General features: G+C 52.7%; 1 long non-coding RNA gene across 5 annotated transcripts in view; it reads left to right on the top strand.

The window, feature by feature from the left end:
• The window catches only part of LOC105497566 (uncharacterized), a 141,603-nt gene that overhangs the window by 112,529 nt on the left and 4,178 nt on the right, over nucleotides 1-24,896 (top strand). The window contains exons 4-5 of one of the 5 annotated variants that reach the window (XR_011611398.1): nucleotides 10,049-19,603; nucleotides 20,769-24,728. This is a non-coding gene — a long non-coding RNA (uncharacterized lncRNA). Of the gene's footprint in view, nucleotides 1-212; nucleotides 322-10,048; nucleotides 24,729-24,896 lie in introns of all 5 variants that reach the window. The other 4 variants (XR_011611397.1, XR_011611396.1, XR_011611399.1 and 1 more) reach the window with 4 other exon arrangements.

Genomic DNA, 24,896 nt, shown 5'->3' with positions numbered 1-24,896 from the left:
GCTGTTGTTCAGAGATGACAGGCTCAGCCTTTTGAGACTTTTGGAGAGGCTGGAAAGAGGGCCTGTCATCCAGGGACATGTTGGCTATGCTTGAGAGTGTGGTTGGAAGAGCATGGGCTGTGGAGGCAGAATGAACTAGATTCTGACCCCTGACCTCTGGTTACAGCTGTATTTTCACATTTAATCGTCTCCATAAATGTGCTTCCCGACAGTGTGGACAGGAATGCAGGACACACGTGCTGGTCTACCGTGAAGGTCAAATGCAGTGGTGCGCTTTCATCCCTCTGCTTTGCAGATGAGAAGCTGTGAAACTTGGGGAGGGTAAGTGACAATGTGACTCTGAGATCTGAACCCAGGCTCACCCAACTTTACAAATTCTGATGCTTTTCCTATCCCATCAGCAGCCTTTGGATGCTACTAGTTCAAGTCTTTTTGGAAATGGGACTTAGAACGATAAGTTCTTCTCCACGTGTTCATGAAATGTAAATGCAAAGTCATTTGCAGGGACCCTGTGGGAAGTGGCCTAAGCACCTCTGCAGAATCCCATCTGTCTCATGATCACCAGCGCTGTGATCCTCCATTGGGATGTGGTGGGCGCCTGCTCTGTGCCCCAGTCTGTCTCGTGATCGCTGGCGCTGTGATCCTCCATTTCCGTCTCCACTCTTACTGTCATTCAAGCCTTTCTGCACCTGACAGCACAGCAGTCCCTCCGTAGTGTCGCTCAGCAGCTTAACCCCACTGCACTGCCCTTGGGAGAAGCCCCCAGTGTCTCTTGGGGCTGAGGTGATGCCCCTCCTTGACTTGAACCTTCATGCTCCTCAGAGAAATGCCTTTCAACTTGGTGCCATCAGACCCACATAGACTGCTGAAGCATAGCCAGTTGCTCTGAATTCTTGAATGAGCCATCTTCCCTCTCACGTCCAAGTTGTGGCTCACGCTGTTGACCCTGCCTGGACGATGTTCTCCCTGGCTCTGCATTTTAACTGCCTGTGTATCACTCCTGCTCCATGAAGAAGGTGATCAGAAACATCACTCCTCCTCGTATCTCCAGTGCCTAGTGTAGTGCCTCCTCCCTGGTAGAATAAGAAGTTTTAATTGAATTAAATGCATTACTTAATTACAGTGTATAAATTTAGCTGTTTACTTGAGAAAGTTATTTAACATCACTAGGCTTCTCTGTTCTCATTTTAAAAACAAGACAGTAATACCTGTCTCATAGAGTTGTTATGATATTTGAAATAAATTACGTTTGTAAAGTAACCTCAGATAGGCAAGTCAGACAGCCACATAGCAATTGTTCATCAAATGCCAGCTGCCTACGTCCTTCCCCAGTGGGAGGCAAAAGGTTATCTTTTACCCATGTGTTATTTCTCTCTGTGGAGTGGAACAAGCCCATAGTGAAGGGTCTAAGGAGTGAGGTCTAGCCTCGTTGCTGGCCTCAGGAAAATCCCTGTCATCTCCACGCCTGGCATTGTCCTTCCTTCCTCACAGAGGGAGGCAGGAAGAGGATGAAAGGCACACAGTCACATTACGCATTCTCTACAGTGTAAGGGTTCATCACCTGAGTGTTTCGGCCTCTTGAGTCATCTAGAAATATAGGTTTTAAATCAATTGTGTCATTGCTCTTTCTTCCAAATAATAAATAAAATGGTCAGTGTAGCTTGCCTGCCCCAATATCATTGCCGTTTCCGTAGGACCATGACGTCCGCTTCCAGCACCACGGCCAGTTCCAGTTCAGCATGCCTGACACGGAGGTGGTTTTAAACACAATTACACTCAGCTTCAGGGAAACTCTGAAACATCCTGTAACTGACCCTTCATGAGAGTCTGCGTTCACTTGTTGTTATCCCTTTGCTTAATGCTGTTTGGGGGATACTTCATTTATCCAGCCCCAGGCATGGGAAGGCGCTTTACTCAAACCCACACAAATTTTACAGGTAACTACAGCTTATCAATTCGATCGGCAAAACTTAAACACACAAAAATAATTTTGAAGGTCGAATTAAAATATTTCTAAAATGGATAGCACACTGTCTCACCTACGTTATATGAGAAACGTAATGTAATTAGTTATTGATGATATCACATATATATCAATTATTCCATCCTATAAAACAGAGTTACTCTTGGTAGCTGTGGAGCTGTATTACACTGTTTCTCCCTGCACTAAATGACCTAAACATCTAATGATTTCTGAGTTTCACTGGAGTTTATTTTTCTTCTCTTATGGCAAGCGGTTGGCAGTTTTTGCAAGATAGGTTGATGGGTGGTTTATTTTCTTCTTTCTAATTTTTTTTCTGAATTTTAAATAAAAATATAGAGTTAACTCTCATTTATTTAGTGGGAAATATTTATTTTAAGTGAAATGAGTTCTGAGAGAAGTACCAATGTCATACTTCTGGAAAACAGCGAGACGAATTATTATTTTGGTGCTGGGATAGAGGGCCTCTGGGGAGAGGCGTGGGTCAGGACTAACTTCTTTAGAGAAGTCATCCCTTAAAAGATGGTAACAATGTTGATAGATGAAAAATCCAGGGGTGAATTCCTCTAAGAGGAATAATGTGATTCAAGCTGCTGGGCCACGTTCAGTGTGTCCCAGAAGACAAAAGTCCCAACCCTGGCTCTGCCTAGCAGTTGCATGCCCTTGGGCAGGACCCACCTGTCTCGTTTGTAAATTGCAGCCAACACTGACAGGCTCCTCATGCCGCGGTGAGGCCGCACCAGATCGGAGAAAGGAAAGGGCCTCAGTTATTCAGGACTCTTTCATGAGAGACCTGATGACCTGGCACATTTTCATTACAGCACGTTTCCTAGGAGTTACCTGCAAACTCAGATTGTTTTAAGGCTCAGGAATACTGCAGGTGCATGTGACGTTGAGGCTGGAGGATCCTTTATTTTGTTTCCTTGAGCCCTTAAGATGTCAAAGGTATAACTTTTCATATGTCCGGTGACCAGAGAAGGAGACGTTCTCTTCACGAAGGCATTTATGTCTAACCTACTCATTACATTCCCGTTGCAAACATCACTCTTGTATTTGACAAGGTTGTAGGTCAGGGCTGGCATTCCGGGCTCAGAGTCCCCACAGAGCAGCAGCTCTTCCATCAGAGAAGGGCATTGCACGGGCTGGGGGAAGACCACCCGGCCTTTGGAAAAGGCCCGCAGTGACGGGCATGAAGAGCAGCCGGATACCAGACGCTGCCACGTGGAAGCATAGAAGAAAAAGAACTGGCAGGTCAGGAAACTCCAGGCAAAAAGAGACGTCTTGCAGAGGAGGGTGGAAGCTGCAGAGTCTCCCCTCCCAGGGGAGTTCTGCCAGTTCCCACGGTTACCACCACGCACACCCAAGGAGGGCCCCGCTGCTCTCTTGAAATCCCATGTTCTTGGTTCTCCCGTATCATAGAGGTGACAGGGTGACATTTTAAAAATCCTTCACAAATCCTAAAGAGACACTAGGAGGGAAAGACTATAGGTTAAAAATAGCCATGTTTCCACAGTGCTGGGGCTTTTGCCCTCCGCTGACTGCAATGCCAAAGGCTGCTGTAGCTCCTGGCGGCTGTCCCAGGGGGTCCCTGGCCTCTTGTACCCCTGCTTTCTGTGGAAACTGGACTCCTTGCCTTCCACTCCCTACCTGTCCAGGCCTTCCTGGCATTTCTGGGCGGTGGACTCCCCCTTCTTGGGGACAAATTCCGCAGGAACCCAGGCTGCCCACGTCTGCTTGGCCCCACAGAGAGAGGCGCTGGCTGGAGGTGGAGAGGGGGAGGTGAGGGAAGCTGGCATCCCCCCTATTCTCCTGCCCTGGACGGTGACTGACAGCTGCTGCTGCTCCTCCCTGTGCCTGCCTGTCACTCAGGTCTCATGGGGTGCTCGTCACCCCCTCTTCTTTCTCCCTTGCCTCGACGTGGTCCTTGCCGCTCATCCCTCAGGGCAGTGGCTCCTCCTGGCCGCCCTTTGGCTCTGGCTTCTCAGCCTCTCCATCCCTCCTGACACTAGCACCCTTCATAGAGTCCCCTCAGCCTTCCAAGCCCTGTGTGGTGTCTGCTTCTGACTGGACTCTCATACACATGTGGCATCACCCATGGCTGCCAAATTGTCCTCTCGGCCTCCCTCCTCCTGGGATGGCCTCATCATCAATTCAACCTGATGTTTTTCTCTTCCCCCCTCCAGTGAGATCTTCCCAGATTCTTACTCTTGCTTCCAGCTTCTGACCCAAGAGAAGCACCCGGTTCACAAATGATTCCCACCAGCGCCAGCATCGTGCGCTTCTAACTTTCCCAATTTCAGGTCCGTCACTGCAGCAATAAGGAGGGATTCATCAGGTGAAAATATTTCTCAGCGGGGAAAGTGGAATTGTGAAAGTCTTCACATGGGGGCTTCAGGCTAATGGTGCACCCCTCCCACAGAGGGGCCTGCACTGACTCCAGGGCTCTCCCCAAGTAGATGCCAACCACAGAGCCCCAGGTTCACTTAACATTCAAAAGAGCGTTTGCTGAGCACTTCAGGCAATGATCTTGGTGACTGGGGTACATAAGTTCGGGTGAAAAAAAAGAGATAGTCACATTGGTTTGCAATCCATTGAGGAAAGACAGAAAATGATGATATTTAAGTTAGCTAAAAAGCATTAGAATTTAAGTTTGGGGGAAATCAAAATAGAGGGTAGAACCTGGTGCAGGGTTTGGAAGCGCCATGGGGTACCCAGGAGTCGTCTGTATTGCACAGGCCAGAAAGAGTAAGTGCAATGGTGTAGGAGTTACTTGAGCGAAGGGGCATTTAGGAATATGGAGAGAGTGTCGCAGGGAGAAGGCACAGAAGGCAGTCCTCTGGGGCCTGAGTAGGGAAAGGTGGCCAGGGAGGAGATGGCGGCGGTCAGGGCGGCATCAGGGATGGGTCAAATAGAACCCTGCAGTGTGTGGTGGACACTCGGCCTTTTATCCACAGTGAACTGGGGCTGTTGGGGAATTGAGGGTGATTTTCTGGGACGTGGCTCCCTTAGTCCACGTGGGGAACCGGCTGCAGGAGAGGATGACTGATGTCCACACCCTGCTAGGAGCTCCCGGGACCTCCGGGTGGGGAGACTGGGAAAGGGGCGTGGTGTGGAGGTGGAAGGAAGTGACCCTACATTGGCACAGTCAGTTGGGGGGGCACAGGGGTTCCTGACCAACTGTGACATGGAGTGTGAAAACCAAGAAGGCCCCATGCCTCCTGAACAACTGGGGACATCACCCCCAAGGGGCAGATGCTGAAGGAGGAGGAGGGTCATGGAGGGATGTCAGGAGTCCCTTGTGGAAAACTTTCATTAGAGACATCTGAAGTGTGGAACAAAGAGGATTCCCAAAGCTCAGCCACAACCAGGAAATTCTCCCCTAGGCCTCCGAAGCCTGCCTGTGCCCTGAGAGAGGGGCTGTCTCTCTGCCAGAGGCCCCGGCTTTCTGGGTCAACAAGCCGGGGGCTGAAAGGGACATGCTGTGTACAGAGGTCCCCACAGTGCATCCCCACTCCTCCCTCCTCAGTGGGCATCTGCAGTGAGGGAGGGTCACAGGTACAGACACAGCAACCAGACCCACTGCACCCTGAGGCTGCTCCCGCTGCTGGGGCCGCCTTAACAGAGAGGTGGGGATGGCAGTGATGACAATATGGAGGTTTACAGAAATCTTAAAGTCTTACCTGGACTGGGGTTAACACCTGAACTCTCTCTCTCTCTCTCTCTCTCTCTCTCTCTCTCTCTCTCTCTCTCTGTGTGTGTGTGTGTGTGTGTGTGTGTGTGTGTGTGTTTGGGTAAGGATGGTATTTAATTCTCATTTTCCGGGGAAGACTGTCCCACTCCAAACACAAATGAAAATCTGATTCTGCTGTTCATCTTCAAAGGCTGAGATAAAATACTTTCTCCTGAATTAATGATTCCTTGTTTCCTTCCGTTCCTTCAGGCTAATGTTCAGATTGTAGTGGTTATTTCATGGAACCATATCAGAGCTATTACCTTCTCATTAGATTATGAGCACCTTGGGAACAGGGATCTTGTGAATTCAACCTCCATGCCTCACATAATTCCAAGCACAGTCCCTGGCACATCATTGATATTTGGTCAATGAGCAGATGGATTGTGCAATAAACAAACACACCAGCGTGGAAATCTGTGGTCACTGTCGGTTTTCAGAGTTGGACAGTGGGCTTGGAGTAACGCTGCAGGACAGCTTCTTATGCCAATGGCAGTGGCAAGGAAATTTTGGCAAATCCCATCTGAAGACGTATTCTCTGCTGGCCATGTCTGTTCTGCGGCAACACTGCTCTCCCCAGGTTTCCCGTGTTTTCCCTGCTTTGACAGCCTAAGGGCTACTCTACTCGACAGAACACCTTCCCCAGGGCCCCTTCCCCAGGGCCCTTTCCCCAGGGCCCCTTCCCCAGGCTTCCACGGCTACCCAGTTGGGTTCAGCCAATGGTCAACACCACAGGAGGATTGGGGATGGGAGAAGCGGGGTCTTGCTGTTTCTTCATTGTCTCCTCCTGGTTGGGCGGATGCCTCCATGCCTGCAGCTCCCCACCAGGTGGGCCTCCCCAAGGCTCCAGCTGCACAGACCTTGCTTTTGCCTTCGGATCTGAAGAGTGGAGCCCTGCTGCTGTGAGTCTCCGTGTTTCAACAGCTCCCGTTGGCTTCCCTGCCTCTGCCATGTTCTCGTTATTAAAGTCTTTGGAGCAACCTGGGTTTGTTGTATTTATTTCTGGAAACTGGATACCATTTGTGCATGGAGTGTTGAGGATTCCCAGATTCTCCGCGGACCTGGTGGCCAATTAACCGTGCATCTGTTTTGAATGGCGCCTCTGTCTCCCTGGCTCTAGATCCTGATCTGGCCACAGATGCCGTGGGTGTGTAGCATGGGTGTGTAGCGTGGGTGTGTAGCGTGGGTGTGTAGCGTGGGTGTGTAGCGTGGGTGTGTAGCACGTGTGCGTGCAGAGTGGGTCTTCTAGAAATCGGACTTGAGAACTAGTTTGTGGAGCCCACTGCCCAGGTCGTGGGGCCCCGGGGTAAGAGCACCCAGGAGGTCACCCTGCTGTTTGCTTCTGGGTCCTCTCCAGATTCAGCTCTCCCCTGGTCTCCATCCAGTTGGTGAGTGTCAGAGACACCTCCCTGACAGGGAGATGCAGGTCCCCCCTTTCTCGTCATTCTCCAAGTTTCTGCTCCACAGCAGTCCGTGCTGTGTGTCTGCAAGGTTCTCTGGGCAAGGGTCCTCCCATTCCCTGATCCTCTATCCCGGCTCAGTTCTCCAAGTATCCATCCCACACAGGGGAAGTGCCGGGCTCTGCCACCCACAGGCAGATTGATAAATGTTGTTTAGCCATTCATTGATGATCTCATAAATATCAATCATTCTATCCTATAAACCAGCGATACCCTTAATAGCTCTGCAACTGGGTTAGGGCATTTTCCCTTCTCTAAATGTCCTGGAATCTTACGATCTTTGAGTTTCAATGGGGTTTATCGCTCTTCTCTCGTGAGAAGCCATTGGCAGTTTTTGCAAGGTAGGTTTGTGGGTGATTTTTTTTCTTCTTTCTACTTTTGTGATTTCTTAAATGAAAAAATACATAGTTCACACTCATATTATTATTGGAAAATATTTATTTTAAATGAAATAAGTACTAATCGAGGAACAGGCTAGCATCCTCCTGAAAGATGGGGAGAGGAAGGGTCTTGGTGGTGGAATAGAGCTCAGAGCACCGTGTGTGTGTGTGTGTGTGTGAGGTGTGTGTGTGAGGTGTGTGTGTGAGGTGTGTGTGTGTGGGGTGTGTGTGTGTGAGGTGTGTGTGTGTGTGAGGTGTGTGTGTGTGTGTGAGGTGTGTGTGTGTGTGTGTGTGAGGTGTGTGTGTGTGTGTGAGGTGTGTGTGTGTGTGAGGTGTGTGTGTGAGGTGGGGAGAGAGAACTGGACATGGGGATGGCCGGGAAGTGTTGTTTACGGACTGGGCACCAGGCACAGGCGCTTTGGAGGTGGAGAAGAGGGGCCCGTCTGGTGTTCTAGGAAAGCCTCCTAGAAGGGTGAACACTTGAACTAAGCCCATAAAGAACAGGGTTTAGCCCAGGAGGAAGGCAGGAGCCGGTGCTCTGGACAGCGGGAAATGATGGTGAAGTGTGTCATACGCAGGATTTCACCAGTGATCTGGTATTCCGAGGTCAAACGTGAAGTGGGAAGAAGGAAGATGGGTCTGGAGGAGGAGAAGGCTGTGGCTGTCTAAGGTGAAGGGGTAGAAGCTAAGATCTTCCATCATGGGAGGCTTGCAGGTGAGGAGACCCACAAATCCCAGTCTCAAAGAGATGACAAGCGCTAGAGAATGATCTAATCATAGAAAGTCATTTGAAACTACTCAGAGTCTGTATCCGAGTTTTCCAGAGCAACAGGACGCATTTATAACCCATCAAACACTCCCTAGGATTTCCGTTCCCAACTTCCCAATTCTTTCCGATTCCAGAGGCCATCTTAGGCCAACATGGTGAAACCCCATCTCTACTAAAGATACAAAAATTAGCCAGGCATGGTGGTATACCCCTGTAATCCCAGCTACTCAGGAGGCTGAGGCAGGAGAATCGCTTGAGCCCAGGAGGCAGAGGTTGCAGTGAACTGAGATCGCACCACTGTACTCCAGCCTGGCCGACAGAGCAAGACTGTGTCTCAACAACCGAAATTATTTGATAAGAGCGGTCTTCTCTTTCCCTCTCCCAAGGAGGTGGTGGCCATTTGCTGATGGGGAATTTTATTCTGATAGAACTTCCTTATGTGGGTGAACGGGTGGAGTGCCTCAAGGATAGAGGCGTTTACATCAGAGGGAACAAGCCCTTTCCCAATCCCTCTCCTCTTTGGTCCCTGCCGGTACTGTCTTCACTGACTAACAAGACAGATCGGATCATCTTCCAATAGCAGCCCTCTGCTTGTTCCCAAATTCTATTTGAGTATCTCCAGCATGACTCTGGGGAAAGGTACAGTTTCTTCCAGCCAGGAGGGGGAACCCACAGCAAATCCTGTTCTACACCAGCCTCCGGATTTGAGATGCCTGCGTGTCAAGCAAAGTCCGCCATGGTGGCAGAGAACACCCAAGGCCTCCCCCACCAGACGGTGCCTGAGCCGCTCCCTGCTCCCACCAGGGACACAGGAGAGACAGGCAGGAAAGAGAAGGTCTCTGGGCCACTCCTGGGGGCAGAGGAGCCGCGCAGATCCCTAGACAAGCACACGGGTGTGCAGACGAGCAGGCTGTGGGTGCATCGGCTCAGCCACACGGAGGGATGTTTGCCTCCAGAGCCGGCAGCAGAGTCGTGTCCTTCACTTCACAGTGGACTCAAGGCTGCTCTGGCCAAATGCTGCAGGAAGTGGATAAAGAAATGGAGCCCCAGTGCTGAGGGTGCCTGTTCCTGACTGTGCATGTCCTGAGTGGGGGGACCTCATGGAGCCCCAGTGCTAAGGGTGCCTGTTCCTGACTGAGCACGTCCTGCAATGGGGGGACCTCGGGAGGCAATGAAGAGACAAGGAAGATGCTGCTGTACCGAGAGGAAGCCCAGATACTTGTTGGCTCGTCTGAGGGTCTCAGGGTGTCCTGTTCTGGTGTCTTGTCAACCCTCATCACCCTGAGGGTGACACCGAGGCTCTCAAAGGGGACGGGACCTGCCCAGGAGTCACAGCCCACCTCGTGTTTCCCACATCCAGTTGCCTGCTCTGTGCTAAGCTCCTCCTTGTGTCCAGCAGGGCCTAAGGGCCACAGACAACATGGAGGTTATGACTCTTAAGGGGCATGTTTCATCCAGAGTCTATTTACAATGCTGAGGCAGGTGGAGGGAGCCTCAGGTAATGGCGATCGTGGTTCACCAACCACCGGGCTAGTGGGCAGGCACTGGTCTCCGCTGCCTGGCCCGGGGCATAGCCAGAGGGACCGGGTATCAGGACCAGAGTTTCGTGAGTGGGGGCTGCCTTGAGTGGAGCAGTGACCTTGACATGAGAAACAGAGACCTTGGTGTGATGGACCCAGGGGCATGACTACCTCTCCTCACTCTCTTTTCTCCCCGCTCTCCTTCCAGGGCTCCTATTGGCCAGAGCCAACCAGAAGGAGGAGAGCAAGAAGCCATGGACACTGTCTGCGTCCACGCCACAACCTCGCAGCATGGCCAGGTGGAGCGGTGGGTGGCCCAGCCTGGGAGAGAAGCCGACCCTGCTCAGCCCACCCCTGAGATCGCGCAGCCGGCACTGGCGCACACTGGGGGGACTCTGGGCGCTGCTCTCACCGCGTGAGTCTGAACAAGCCACCTCTTCTCTCTATGCTTTAAACGCCGCACCTGTAAAGTGGAGATAAAACTGCAGCTCCTCCACGGGGCTTCCTTTAGGGCCAACGAAGTAACACGCGCACGGCAGCTAACACGCAGCAAGGGCTCGGCCGCCGTGCGCACCTCAGCCTCCCCCTGGGTTGCAGACCCAGCACCTGGGGCCTCACCTTCCCAGAGACTGGCCCGGGTGGTAAAGCGGCCGCGCGAACTTCCTAGGAGCGAGGGACGAGGGTGAACAAAGGACATGGGAGGGAACAAGGGCACATTTCCTACCCCTTAAATGCAAACAGCTCTTCAGGGTCCCAAGAGCACTTTCAACTGAATGGCACATTGATGCCGTGAGGCCGCTGGAGAAGGTGCGTTGCCTGAATGGTGCAGACAGAGCTCCTGAGGCTCACAAAGGCTGGGCGATGTGCCCAAGGCCGCATGGCTTGTTACCTGCGGTGCAGCCGTCAGTCCTGGATCTGATTCCAGATTCTGTGTATCTGCCGTGCACATGTGTGCCTGCACGCAGCCTGAGGAAGCTGCATATCTGCCTATGCTAATGCATGCACTTGACACACACAGAGCCTAGGCGTGTGTGTCTATGCTCAGCCTCCCCACAGGTACAGCAACCCCCGGAGGGCAGGCCTTGTGCCTGATGCACCTTCGCCTCCAGCAGGGGCAGTCAGGGCTCAGCCCACGTGTGGGCCAGTGCAGCATTTTCTCCAGAGCCTGGTCCAGGAAGAGGAGGAAATCTTCTGCCTGACTGTGAGAACTTACAGGAAGAGGAGGGACAAATGTGCTCTTATCCACATACTTTTTCTCCCTCCATGCTGAGGTTTTTCTACCTCCACACGATTAAAAAATGGCAAATAAATTAGCATATGAAAATATGTAGCAAGGGTGAAAATGGCCCTGCAGGAGGTCACAGCCATAGTTACAGTGTTCCAGGTTTCCAGGTGTACCTGCCACTCCAGGCTGAGTGGAAAGAAGGCCTCCCCGGAAGGGCACCGTCTCAGTGTTGGCAAGGCCAACATGACTTTCTTCCCAGAATCAGTGTGACAGTCCCATGAAGGATGCTTCAGTTTTCCAGCAATCTCCTCTCCTGGGTGTGGGCGCTGCTGGCAAGCAAATCAATTGGTCCCACAGCTCTGCCATCCAAGACACAGAGCTGAGGCGACATCCCCCAGAGAACCCCACAGACTCACGCCTGGGCACCTGGGCCTGTTCGACGCCGAGCAACAGGCAGGCACTGGGCGTGCTGTCAGCTGAGCAGTGAGAAGGGACAAGCTGCTATGTCAAAAGTGACACGCCGGCTTCTGCTGGTCTTGCAAAAGAGCTCTGCAGTGATGTGACTGCAGCTGACATCCCGCAACGGCAGCGGCTGGTTTCTGTGCTGGATTGAAATGCATCCAGCTCCCTGCGTTCACAGCGATGACTTCCAATGCTAATTCTCAGCGAGCCGGGCATGAAATATATTCACAGGCGCTGCTTGGTGAAGGCCCTTTGGAGTTATTTGAGGTACCTGTGATGAAAACATCTGTGCCACTTGCTTTTGTGCATTTTTGTTCCCTTGGTTTCAATTATGCAAAGAATCTTTGGGCAAGAGCAAGAGAGAGGGGGAGAGAGAGAGTTTGCTGATGTAGTCTTTTTCCTTTTTGATAAGAGAGAGTGCCTGGTCTGATGCCTGAACGGGGGAAGCATAAGAAGAGACAGGCAGACTTTCATCTTCCGCAAAGACACAGGGACGTGCTCTGCCTCATGCAAATGAGCTGTTCTAAAAGCGTCCCTGTGTCCTGCTGAGCCGCCTGGGCTCCCTCAGCCCTTCTCTCCGCAGGACAAATAAAGGGTGAGTTTACTGAGCTCATGTCTGTGAACATAAGTAATTGAGGGGGATGCTGGCAGCAACGAGGGCGGGCGGCTGATGCCGTGGAGGAAGCCCACCACCTAGGGCGGTGCGCACACGTGTGCTGTGCGATTCCAGCTAACGTCTTTCCTTCCGGCACTGCAGCCTCGAAGAGCCTCTTCTCTCCACTGAAGTTCTACCCATGTGTTCTCTCCCGAAGAACGTGGCCCAAGTAGGGGGTCTACAAGAGGTTACCAGAGATTTAAGACTCAGAGATGGGCCAGGGTCCCCTCGAGGCAGAGACGAGCTTGGAATCCAGGTCTTCCGATCTCATAGGGACTGCGGTTGGGAAAAGTCCCTGGGAGCTGTTTTTTCAAGTGCTGACCGAGTTGGTGGGCCCATCCCATCCCAGGGCCCCCGGTGTGGGGTGCGACGGACACCTTACCCGTCTGCAGACTTTTCTCGTCTACCCTGAGCTCTCAAATCTAGTCGCTGATGGTTTCACAGGAAGCATGCATCGATCCCTGGACTGCCTGAGCCATCTCAGCGATGGTGGGAGGCACAGGAAGAGTCTGCTTCCTATTATTCTGAAAGCAGGAGCCACAGGCAGGGGCAGCACAGTCTGAGTTCTCAGTGTCTGTGTGTGGTCCCTCGACGTAGAGCAAGGGCTCCCAGGAGGCTGGTCACTGAGGACAAGGACAACACTGCCCACACTGGGGAGGAGGAGAGGCTGAGCATTTCACCCAGACACTCAGGCACAGTCTCCAAGCCCATGCTGCCCCCACGCCATGAGGGCCCCACTCGAGCACCATCTCCTGAGCTGGGATTTGTGTGGGAATCTGCTCTCTCCTCTGCACAGCTGGGTGGCTCTCTTGTGCCCTCACATGCCTGCCCCAAGACCAGCTCTCCCTCTCTGCCCTCCTCGGTGACCACGAACTCCTTGCCTTCTGGTGTCTGACCTGGTTGAACGAGTGGGCAGCACTGTGAGATCACAGCTCGGAGGCTGTGTGGGTGGCGTTTGTGCCTCCTGCCCCTGTGCCGAGTTTCCACAAGAGGATGGGGTCCTTCACCGGTGGCCCCAGCTCCTCAGCCGAGTTCCTGATAAAGTTCCTTGTCAATTTGCCACAGCTGCTGTAACAGATTCCCACGATCTCAGTGGGCGCAGAGCCACCTATGCCGATAGTCACCGCTGGGATGGGAGGAGTCCTGGTGGCCAGGCGTCTGTGTCAGCAGGGCCGTGCTCCTTCAGAGCCTCTGGGGGATTCTTCACCTTTTTCCGATCTGAGGCACCAGCCAGAGTCCTCGGCCCAGACCCCTTCCTCCCGCTTGACAGCTCGCCAGGAGCACCTCAGCCTCTCTGGCTTCAGCCTTTGCCCTCTCACTCCTGCTCTGACTCCTACAGGGACCCGAGTGATTGCCTTGGGTCCCCTGGATAATCCAGGATAATCTCCTCAATCCCCAAATTCTTACTTTAATCGCATCTGCGAGTCTCTTTGCCAGTGAGGTGACACATGACGGGTCCCTGGGCAGGTCATGGACACCACTGGCGTCGATGGTTCTGTCTGCCCAGGCTCCCTCCCTCCAGGGTTGCTGCTGGTGGGTGCCTCACTGCTCTGTGGCTTCCTGCTCTCTGCTGAGCCTTCAGAGAGACAGAGAGACACCCTCCAGCGACGTGTTTCTGCTGGCTCCTCTGCATGGCCCATCTGGGCTCCCCACATTGGCATCTCCTTCTCTGAGCTCAGGTCAACAGCCCTGAGCTGCCTGCACCCCTTCTCCTTTTTCCCATCCAACAAGACTGCTGTTGAGAGTGGGAGGGTGATACGGATATCCCTGCTGGCGGATGGACCCGGCAGGGAAGGAGAATGTCCCCTCAGCTCTCTGCTGCCCATAGGCCGTGCAACTCTAACCTGCACATGTGCTCTCTGTGCTGCAAACCATCGCCCACTCAGACCAGTTTCCTCCAGCAGCTCTGCAGGCTGTGGACAGCAGGCCCTCGGCTGGCCCACCTTGTATCCCCTGTGCCCTGCACTGAGCCGGTGCTGAAGTCGACACCTACTGGTGAGGCTCACACCAGGCATTCCCTGAGCCTCCTTTTTTGTGGCTCTCATTGCATTTTGATGAAATTATTTATTTAGCCATTGCTGCATTTTCTACTATGGTATCTGTGTACCAAGTTCTCTCTCCTCAGACCAGGAGGTGTGTGCAGCAGGCCTGGGAGGTGCCCCCAGTGGCTGCTGAGGAGGCCAGGGGAGGGCACAAAGGTGGCTGGGTTGACCCCCAACGTTGTGAAAGCACCATTCCTCCAGGGCGTTTCTCCACATGGGCCTCTTCCCTCCTCCTCTGCCCTCAGGGCCTGTTCTGCTGCCACAGCCCTCTGATTATGGAGAAATGGGGCACCCAGCTAAGAAACCAGCAGCTCACAGCCAGTGAGGACAAGCTTTGTACTTGAAAAGAAAAAGAAAGAAAGAGGGAAATTTTCAACATAAAGACCTGGACTGTAAATGGAAGAATTTCAGGCCCAAAGCAAATAAAATCTGAAAGTAACAGGCCGGTCCCCACTGTCAGGCTCTGTCTGACTCCACGGTCAGAACTCCCTGCATCCGCCTCCTCCCTCCAGGCCTCAGTGGGCTCAGGTGGAGCATGAGGCCGGAGTGCACGGTGTGGGTTCCAATGGTCCAGATCCCTCCCAGCCTACCACTTCTCACAAGGATGCAAAGACCCCAGCAAGTCTGAGAGCCCCGTTTCCACCCAGCTGGAGGGGTCTGACAGGGTCACGGGAAGAGCCCAGCCTTGCTGGAATCTGCTGGTCGTGGATGAACAGTCACCCCAGCACTTCACTTGCCTTCTCTGTCCTCCAGTTTCCTCATCTGTAACGTGGTTATTCATACCCAACTCGCAAGGTTTTCATGGGAAGGATGCTCAGGACAGCGCCCGGCGTGCAGTCCTTACTCAACAATGTGGATTGCTTCCTTTTCCCTAGTGTCTCGCTTCAGTCTTGTTCCTAGGACAGAGTTATCCACAAAGAAGAAGTGGGATCCTAGGGAGGGAAGGAGGAATGAGGGGAGGAGTGAACGGCAGCCTGTGTGGCCAAGACATCACTCAGGAATGTCCTTGACAATGCCGGGCACGGTGGCTCACGCCTTTAACCCCAGCACTTTGGGAGGCCGAGGTGGGCGGATCATGAGGTCAGGAGATCGAGACCATCCAGGCTAACACGGTGAAACTCCATATCCACTGAAAAAAAATACAAAAAAAATTAGCCGGGCGAGGTGGCGGGCGCCTGTAGTCCCAGCTACTCGGGCGGCTGAGAAAGGAGAATAGCGTGAACCCGGGAGGCAGAGCTTGCAGTGAGCTGAGATGGCGCCACTGCACTCCAGTCTGGGAGACAGAGTGAGACTCCGTCTCAAAAAAAAAAAAAAAGGAATGTCCTTGACCGCAGACCCTTCCGAAAGACAGCTGGAAGCCGGGATCAAACACAATCGCCAACCTGATTTTTCAGCACACATTTTCTGGCGATCAGTGTGTGTGTGTATGAGATGGAGAGAGGGTAGATCTAGGACGAGGGAGCATTGGTCTCAGGCTTTTCAGAAAGGAGGTGGATCTGGGGAGTCCTTTTCTCTTCTAATTATTTCTGGATGGCTGCTGCGTTCTCTCCCTCCTATCTTACCGGCCTCGTGCAAAGTGTCTATAATCGATAGCGGCTCAGGCTGAGAGCTCTTGGAAGGAGCCAGCAGAGCCACTTTAGCTGCCAGGCAGGATGGAGTCTGAGGTATTGGGCAGAGACCCAGGCTGGGGAAGTGGGCAGCCTGCCGCACCCCACGGCTGCTCCCGTCCCATCCCATCCCATGCTTGCTTGTTTTGCCCGGATCTTGAAGACACAAAGGAATGAACCAGCAGCAACTCCAGGGCCTCCATGGACCTTGCCGTGCCCCTGCACGGTGTCTCATTTAGTTTCCCAACAACCCTGAAGGGTGGATTTTATCCTCCTCCTCGTGAAAAGCATGGGTGAGGCGCTGTCCTGAGGACAGAGCTGGGGTTTGCCATCTCCTGACTGCAGTGGCAGAGGTGGGAGCTCTGCCCGCAGGCAACACAGGGGAAGGCCACAGGGGCCCTGGGCTCCCATGTGCTGAGTGCCATGTGTGGCTTGTGAAGTCTAACGTTGCACCTGCTACCCTTCCAAAGATGAGGTTGTTGTGTGACAAGATCTCACCCTTGTGGGTTGAGGCTGCAGCCCCCTAGTGCCTGCTGCTTACCCTGCTCCTTTTGAGGCAAAAGGGGTGGGGATTACGTCAGTCAGTTTTATATCATTTTCTCCAAAACCAGTTTTGTGACCCTGACCACTGTGACTTTAAAGAGGGTTTGGTGCCTGAGCCAACAAGAGCCTTCCACAGCAGCCTGGGGAACAGCCATAACCAACCTGGCCAGACTGCGCTCAGAAGGCTGCAGAGAACCAAGCTTGGCTGCAAGAGCAGGCACCAGCTCCTACAGAGGGCTGCTGAGATTTTTCAGTAAAAGCCTTGGCCGAATGTGCCTGGTGTACTCTGAAATAGCCAAACTATAATACGGGTCTTCTTTCTTCACAGCGAAACACAATACTCGTATCAGCCTAGTTAATCATGAGAAATTAGCAAGGGAATGAAGTCAGGTATGCTTCCTCCGTTTTTCAAATTGCAAGGATGGACGTGTTCTTAGCATCTTGCAGGCTTAGTGAGGGATGAATATGACAAAGCCCCCGCCTTTAAGGTGCTCACAGCTGGGAAGCCCATCCAGAGCCCCTGCCTCTGCTGCTAGTGCACAGGACAGGGCTCAGAGAGCAGAGAGGGAGGAGGACTGGCCACTCCCAGGGATGGCCAGATGACTGCATGGAGAGATGGGATGGGCACTTGGAGGCCCACCTGGGAGCACCATTGCTAATCCCACTGCCCAGAAACCTGCCCACAGTCACAGAGGGAGCAGCAGAGGCTGAGTCAGCTGGATTCCACAGGCTGCAGGGTTTGCATCCTGTCTTCCCCCACCACCCACCACCGTGGACCTTTCCTCTTCATTTAAGGAAGGTGCTTCCTCCAGGCAGGAGAAGAGATGGTGCACACAGGGACAGGTGGGGACAGCCTGCTAGGTGCACATCTTCTTGTTTCCTTATCTTCCCAACAAACAGAGCACCAGAGTAGTAGCTGAACGGAAGGGGAGTGTGCTAATCCCAGATTTGCTTTAGTAAATCCCATCAACTATAAGATATTTATGTACCTCTAAAAAGATGGCATCAACTACATTTGACATGCCATTGATGTTAAAATATATTTTTTGATGAGTACCTTAGAATTGATGGAACAGCTTAGTAGCAGTGTGCTTTTCAGGCAAACTCTGCTGTGCCTCCATTTAGTCATCTGTGACATGGGAAAGACAATGCCACCCTACAAGTTGAGAGACGTGGTGTCCAGTGATGATGACCTTGGTTTGTGAACCCTGCAAAAGTACCTTTCGCTAAAAAAAGCCCGGGGCCTCACTTTGGCCCTCCTGCCATCATCCAGCAGATGGACAGGCCCTTGGAATCAGGATGGTCCTTCGAGGTGCACCATCACATGGCAAGCACTTGCTCTCGTCCGACCTGGCCCCACGTGCTGCATCTGAGCCTTGTCTGGCCTGGCCCCATGCGCTGCATGTTCATCCTTGTCTGGCCTGGCCCCACGCACTGCATGTTGGTCGTTGTCTGGCCTGGCCCCATGTGCTGCCTCTTGGCCCTTGTCTCGCCTGGCCCCTTGTGCTGCATCTGGGCCCTTGTCTGGCCCAGCCCCATGCGCTGCATCTGGGCCCTTGTCTAGCCTGGCCCCGCGTGCTGCATCTGGGCCCTTGTCTGACCTGGCCCCATGTGCTGCATGTTGGCCCTTGTCTGGCCCAGCCCCATGCTCTACATCTGGGCCCTTGTCTGGCCTGGCCCCGTGCTGCTGCATCTGGGCCTGCCCTTGTTTCCAGGGAAGGGAGATGGGAGGAAATCAACATGCCTCTAAGTGCAGCTCAGGATCCGTGTGGTTCAAGCCACTCTCGGGGTTGGTCTGTCCTAGCATTTGGGCACTGAATAACGCAGACAAGAGGCTCTCACTCCATTAATTATTAATTGTACTTTTTGCATTTCTAAGGACAGCAAAGAGACGAGCTCTGAGGCGGAAGAGAGGGAGACTGGAAGGATCAGCAGACAGAGCTGCCCCCGTGCTTGCCCCTGAGGGACTTCCCCGACTCCGCTCCGGTCATGTCCTCAGACCTGGGACATGCGACAGAGAGCCTCTCCACCCTGAGTGTGGGTTTGCACGTACGGGTGTGGGGAGGCAAAATTTCCAAGTGCACGGTGGGAGGGGGCTGTCTCTACTGGGACAGAGCAGGAGGCTGGCTCTGGAAAGAGCCTTTGTCTCTGAGCCCAGCCTCACCCGAGCCACCTGTGCTGTGGACTCTGGAGAAGGTAAAGAGCCAGCCCCGCGTGGGACCTGCAGGTGACGTCCCTGTCAGCCGTGGGGTGCGAAAGTCACTCTCCCTGCACACGTTCTGGGGATTTTGCCCATGTCTGCTGTTCTTCTCAGCAGCCCTCTCTACTGCCAGCCAGCGACTCCAAGCCCCCCACGCCCACACCCACCGAGGGCCCCAGTAGCTCTGTGGGACATGCGGGCCCTCCGAGGACAATGAAGGCTGGTGGGGGTCACCCTCTTCTGAGAGAACCAGAATCCTTTGCTTCCCATGTGTATTCCCCTGTTATCTTCCTAATGTGTTCCTTATACTGGAGAGGTAGAATTAAAAAATAAGAAGAGGAAAAAGAAAAGAGAAATCTTTTGCCTTAGTTGCACTTAGTTTAAATTGTCTCCTTCCAAGACACAGGGGAGGGTTCACCGTGATCGCCATTATTGTTAGAGTCTGCTCTAGAGGGGAAGGGGGGACGGAGAGGAACCAGACAGGGCTGGAGCGTCCTCCCAACTGTGACCTTGGCACAGCCTGACTGTGAAGACAAGGACCAGCCTAGGTCTAGGCCTGAAGGAGGAAAAAAAGTTGCCCGGCAAGGACCCTGCATCTCAGGGTCTTCCCACATATTTCGCCAGATAGTAAAACTGAGTTCAAAAAGGAAAGTGTCTTGCTCCAGACCTCAAAGCCTCAAATAACAGGGCAGGCTGCCACAAAATCAGCTGAGAGAATGATCCTAAACTCTGAAATGGATTATTTATTACTCACAAAACCGTAGGCTTAAAGGCAGGCATGCAGATAACCAATTAAAGAGCCTTAGCTGGTGTTTTATCATCCCGCCCTCCCAGGCGCTGGGGGCCCAGTCAGGAGGGGCTCAGGTCTGCAGAGGCCGTCTCTCATCCAGCTCGTTTCGTTCGGCGTTGAGGTCTCAGGCCGCTGCCTCTGTCACAGACCTGCGTACAGAACCCCAGCTGGCTTTGAGGGGACTCCAGGTGTCTTCGCTGTGTCTACACTTGGTTTGTGTTATCTACCCAGAACACAAGGTAGGAAATCTGGGTTTCTATCTAAAGTGCTTAATGGTAATTATGTGATCACCATGCCTCTGATACATTATCTGATTTTCATCCCCACTCCAGTCACGTGAGACAAGCGTTCTTTTTATTTCTTTTCTTTTTTCTCTTTTTGAGACGTAGTCCCACTCTGTTACCCACACTGGAGAGCCGTGGTATCATCTTGGCTCTCTGCAACCTCTGCCTCCTGGGTTCAAACGATTCTCCTGCCTCAGCTTCCCGGGAAGCTGGGATTACAGGCATGCGCCTCCACACCCAGGTAATTTTTGCATTTTTAGTAGAGACGAAGTCTCACCATGTTGGCCAGGCTGGTCATGAACTCCTGACCTCAAGTGATCCGCCCACCTCGGTCTCCCAAAGTGCTGGGATTACAGGTGAGAGCCACTGCGCCGGGCCTGAGACCAGCATTTCTATCTTTGCTTTACAGAGCAGGAAGGTAGAGCTCAGGGAGGCTCTGGGAGGCTCCACTGTGGCTCTGACTCCGGCTGTGAGATTCCGCACTGGCCTGGGCCTCTCCCAGGAACCACACTGCGCAGGTCATTGCTGGTTCAGTCCTTCTCATGTCAATTCATTGCCATTTCCTCGTTCTCGGTGTGTGAACTCCCGTTTGCTCTTACGTCCACTTTACATTGCAGAGAAGTGTTATCATGAACCATTTCCCTAACTGTGGGCACTGTATTGTTTTTATTTTTAATACCATAAATAGCAATATAGTGAACATCCTGGTAAATACAGTTTTATTCTTGTTTTAGATTATTTAATTAGGAAAAGTTCCCCAAAGTTCCTTGATGGCTATTGCTTCCAGTATCATTTTATTCCACGTTGACTTTTACCATCAGCGTACGGCAATATATGTAGCACGCTCTCTCACGCACTAGTAACAACCTGGATTATTCATCTTTTAAACTTTGATTGCCGAAGGGAAACAAAGCCTCTCCTTTCTCCCTCATCACTTGGATCCGTGGCGCAGCGGGACAGCGCTCCCAGCTCTGTGCGCCATCTTTATTTCCTCCTCTGGGAGTTATTTGTTCCAAGCAGGAGGCTTGGCAGTGAGTGGGGGCTGAATGGAGACCTGCATTCCAGGCCTGGTGTCCTAGGTGACGAGGCCTCCAGCCAGAGCATCTCTCCTTCCTCACAGCCCAGATGCCCTTGAAGCCAAGGTCACGTCCCTGAATCTTCTGCCCATCCTCGTTCCTCACCACTGGCTCCTGCGGGTGGTGCAGCGCCCACCTCCTTCTGTGCTCCTGCCCTGAAGCCTGTGTCCCTCCACACAGACAAGGCTGGAGCATCTTCAGTGAGTCTATCGCAGGCAACGTGACTGTTTCCTGATGCCTATGGTGTGGTCAAATCCCTCCTTCCACCCCGGGCCTCTGGACTGGAAGGCTGTGGTCATGCTGGTTCTTGCAGCCCTGATCTCCCCTTGGGCTCCTGGTGCCACGTCGTGCCTGTCCAAGCCACTCAGCTTCAGGAGGAGGAGGTGTTTGCCCTGCTGGTTCCCTGCAAGGTATGCAAGTGTGCGTCAGGTGGCAGCTTCCACATGCAGGCAAGTGCGACCTCACCCACAGTGCATCCACGGCACATGAGCAAATGTTTCCTTTCAGGCACAGGAGGGCGATGCCATAGTCTTTTGATCTCTCAAGAAAAAATGCACTGGAAAAATGCAAGGTATTATGGTTACTTGTACAAAGCTTCTTACCTGTGCAGATGGGCCTCAATAACCATAAGGAGCATCAAATCTAAGGAAGAAACGTTCTCAATTAATTCTGAGTTGGAAGTGAAGAGAGAGGATTTGATATCAGAAAGGATGCCATAAAAACTGTCATGTGTATATCATTTAAAAACGGATGCTGACTCTGGGCTTGAGCCACCAGCCCAGGGAATGTAGCACCCTTTTCCCGTCACCCACAGCGGAAGTCACAGAGAATGTGAGCAGCCATTAGGTGCATGCCTGGCAGTGCCAGCTCTGGGGGGCTGCGGGAGAGGAGCCCAGGTTGGAGCTCAGGGTTCCTGGTCCTGGTGCACACCTGGCAGTGCCGGCTCAGCGGGGCTGCGGGAGAGGAGACCAGACCTGGAGCTCAGGGTTCCTGGTCCCGGCTGCCCCCTGAAAGTGTCCTTGATCATGCCAAGGTCCTGGGTATCACAGGGCACGCCCTCAGGCTCATCGGGTCAGGTTCAGGACGTCACTTCCAAGAGCTAGTATCATATCCACAGAACTGGAGCTAGAGCGGAAGCTATCCCTCTGTAATAGTTTCCCTCTTTGTAAAATGGGAGTAAAGCCCCTTAAAGCCTTCATTCTTACCCTGGAAAATGATAGAGTTCTACGACTGTAGAATTCTAGGTCATTAGCCCCATGCTATTGAGGACCTCCTCCTCCTTCCTGCTTTTTACAGAGGATGCCCCGTCCCCGTCATCTTCCACCAGTGCACAGTGTGGATTATCTCATGGGCTCGTCTTTGCCACATCCAGGCTCTGGTGGCTACTTCAGCCTGTGATTCTGTCGCTGTTGGGTATGACCTGCATAAGCAAATTGGTCACGGTGGTGTGGCCATCCAGGCACCTCACTATCCCACACCTCTCCCGAAACCCATCACCACCCTCGCTGGACCCAAACCCACTCCTCCTTGTGCATCGTCAAAGACTGTGCAATTCTCAAACCAGAACGTCCACACATCCTGAGTTCCCTTCTTGACCATGGTGGGCTATTTAGCAGCAAGTCCTGTTACTCTGTCTCCTTCACTTACCCTCCTGCAGCCTCAGCTGCTTAGGACACCTTTGTCTCTGGCCTGGAGCACCACAGCCTCCTAGGAGGACCCTTCTGGTTTCACTCCCTCAAATCCATCACAGAGAGATCTTCCTGGGGGAGATGCTTTAATTTTTTTGTTTTCAAATTTGTTATATTTTTATTAATAAATGATAGCTCTATATATGTATGGGGTACAATGTGTTTCAGCATATGTATATATACACATTGTGGAATGAACAAATCCAGCTGATTAAAGTACCTGTCACCTCAAATGTTTGCCATTTCTTTATGGAAGAACATATTTAAATCCTCTCTTAGGGTATGCCGGTCAAAGGGAACAGTTTCAGATAGGTAGCAGGAATCAGCTCTGGTGACCTATTGCACAATATGGTGACTTTAATAAATAATAACATATATTCCTAGTGAAAATCTTGACCAAGTCACTTCTCTATTTAGAATATTCAGAGGCACTCTGCAGCCCACAGGGTAAGACCCAAACTCCAACTTGATGCGTGAGCCCTTGATGCCAGGTGCCTGAGCACCTTTGCTGCCTGTGTCTACTGAGCCTCTGCCCCTGCACCCAGCCACCTTCACACACACACTCCTGCTGTGCAGCACCTGCCTCTGGAATTGGTGAGTGTGGCCATCTGGACTCAGGTGCCAATGTTCCCTCCGTTTCACCGACTCACCCAAGCGTCATGACTCTCAGGGAGCCATCCAGACTCCTCCTGGCTCTGGGTGGGGCATACATCCCTGGTGCTCCTGTGCATATCTTCAGTGCTCCTGTGGGCATCGCTGGTGCTCCTGTGTGTATCTTTAGTGCTCCTGTTCACATCCCCAGTGCTCTTGTGTGCATTCTTGGTGCTCCTGTTCACATCCCTGGTGCTCCTGTGCACATGCCCGGTGCTCCTGTGTGCATTATTGGTGCTGCTGTGCACATCCCTGGTGCTCCTGTGCACATCTTCAGTGCTCCTGTGTGCATGTCTGGTGCTCCTATGTGCATCCCCAGTACTCCTGTGTGCATCCCCATGCTGCTGTGTGCATTCTCAGTGCTCCTGTGCACATCCTGGTGCTCCTGCGTGAGTCATACACATTTCCACGGCCACCCCTCTCAGTTGTATTTTTACTCTCTGCTTCCATGGTGACTCCTCTAGATGGAGGAGCCCTCCAGTGTGGATCCTTGTGTGTGCAGGCTCAGGGAAGTCCAAGCTCAAGGCACCCTTGCTGAATGACTCGCTCTCACCTTCCTCAGACCAAAATCTACCTGAGTCTGAGTTCTCCAGAGAAACTGAGAGAGAGAGAGAGAGAGAGAGAGATTGATTTCAGGGAGTTATTTCACTCCCTCGTGGGGCTGGGAGATCTGAAGTCTGAAGACCAGCAGGCTGGAAACTCAGGTAAGGTCGATGTTGAGTCCAAAGGCAGTGGGAGGCAGAATCTGCCTGTGGCTCACCGTGCCGCTCTTCCCTGTCTGCTGGGAAGGGAGGAGGCTGTCGTCACCTCCATGGCCACCTTTTTTCCATCTCAGCCTTGAGGACCATTGTCTTATCTCCACTTATTTTACTGGGAGCTCATCAGAATTTTCAACATCAGGACCTTAAAATAGAAGCTCTTTCCCTTTCTCCCTGTGCCCCTCCTCCTCCTCCCTCCCACCAGTACCTGTTTCCAGCTCCCTGGAGGCTGCAACGCCCCTCTGCCCTGGCTTTGACCCTCATTTCACTCACCTGGGCCTGACTGTCAAGAGGCTCTAGATCTCTAGATCTCTACTGGGCCAGAGATCTGACCTCAGCACAGCCCCCTCACCAATGCCAGTCCCGGGTTCTCCCACTTCCCACTCTCCCTGCCTTCCCTCCCTGAATGCTGAATTTTACTGGGACGTCATAAAAATGCAGAAAGCGACAAGGCCAAGAAGACACTATGTTAACACCTAGCAGAATTTTGAGATACCCCGCCTCTTGTTCCTTCTTGAGGCCAGACGAGGACCCGACGGTCTGAATAAAGCAGAAGAATGGATGAGAAGATTGTGACAGGCTTTTCTCCTCGGCGTCTTCCTGACAGCTCATACCCCGATTCTTGTTCTCATTTTATTCTCTCTTTCTTTCACTTTTCCAGCTCTGCCCCCGTCTTTGCCACTAAATCTGCAGCGTCTATTGCTGGCCATGCTCTCCCCACTCCAGACGCCTTTCGGCCTGCATTGAGGAGAGAGGCACTGGCCCTGACTGGGGGCTTCCACGTGTGCAGGGGGCCGCCCGCGGTGAGGTCTCTGCAGCATGACGGGGCTGGAAGCCGGCAGCTTTGTTGTGGTTTTCTATACATCTTGTGTTTGGCAGCAGCCAGGCCTTTTCCCCAGCAGTCAAGGTAAGACTGTGTGGCCATGCCCTGACCACCACCGTTCCTGGAGCTGAGCTTCAGGAGAGAGCCGGGGTCTCCGTGAATATTACGTAGACATTTATTTAATCTCCTTTCCAACCTCGCACCCCGCCGACCTCTACCGGGCATGTGTTTCTGAAAGCAAGCTTTGTTGAG

Source organism: Macaca nemestrina, chromosome 13 (genome assembly GCF_043159975.1).
Source record: "Macaca nemestrina isolate mMacNem1 chromosome 13, mMacNem.hap1, whole genome shotgun sequence".
NCBI classification, from domain to species: domain Eukaryota; kingdom Metazoa; phylum Chordata; class Mammalia; order Primates; family Cercopithecidae; genus Macaca; species Macaca nemestrina.
Note: the sequence above shows the minus strand (reverse complement) of the source record. Positions and strands in the feature narration are given on the sequence as shown.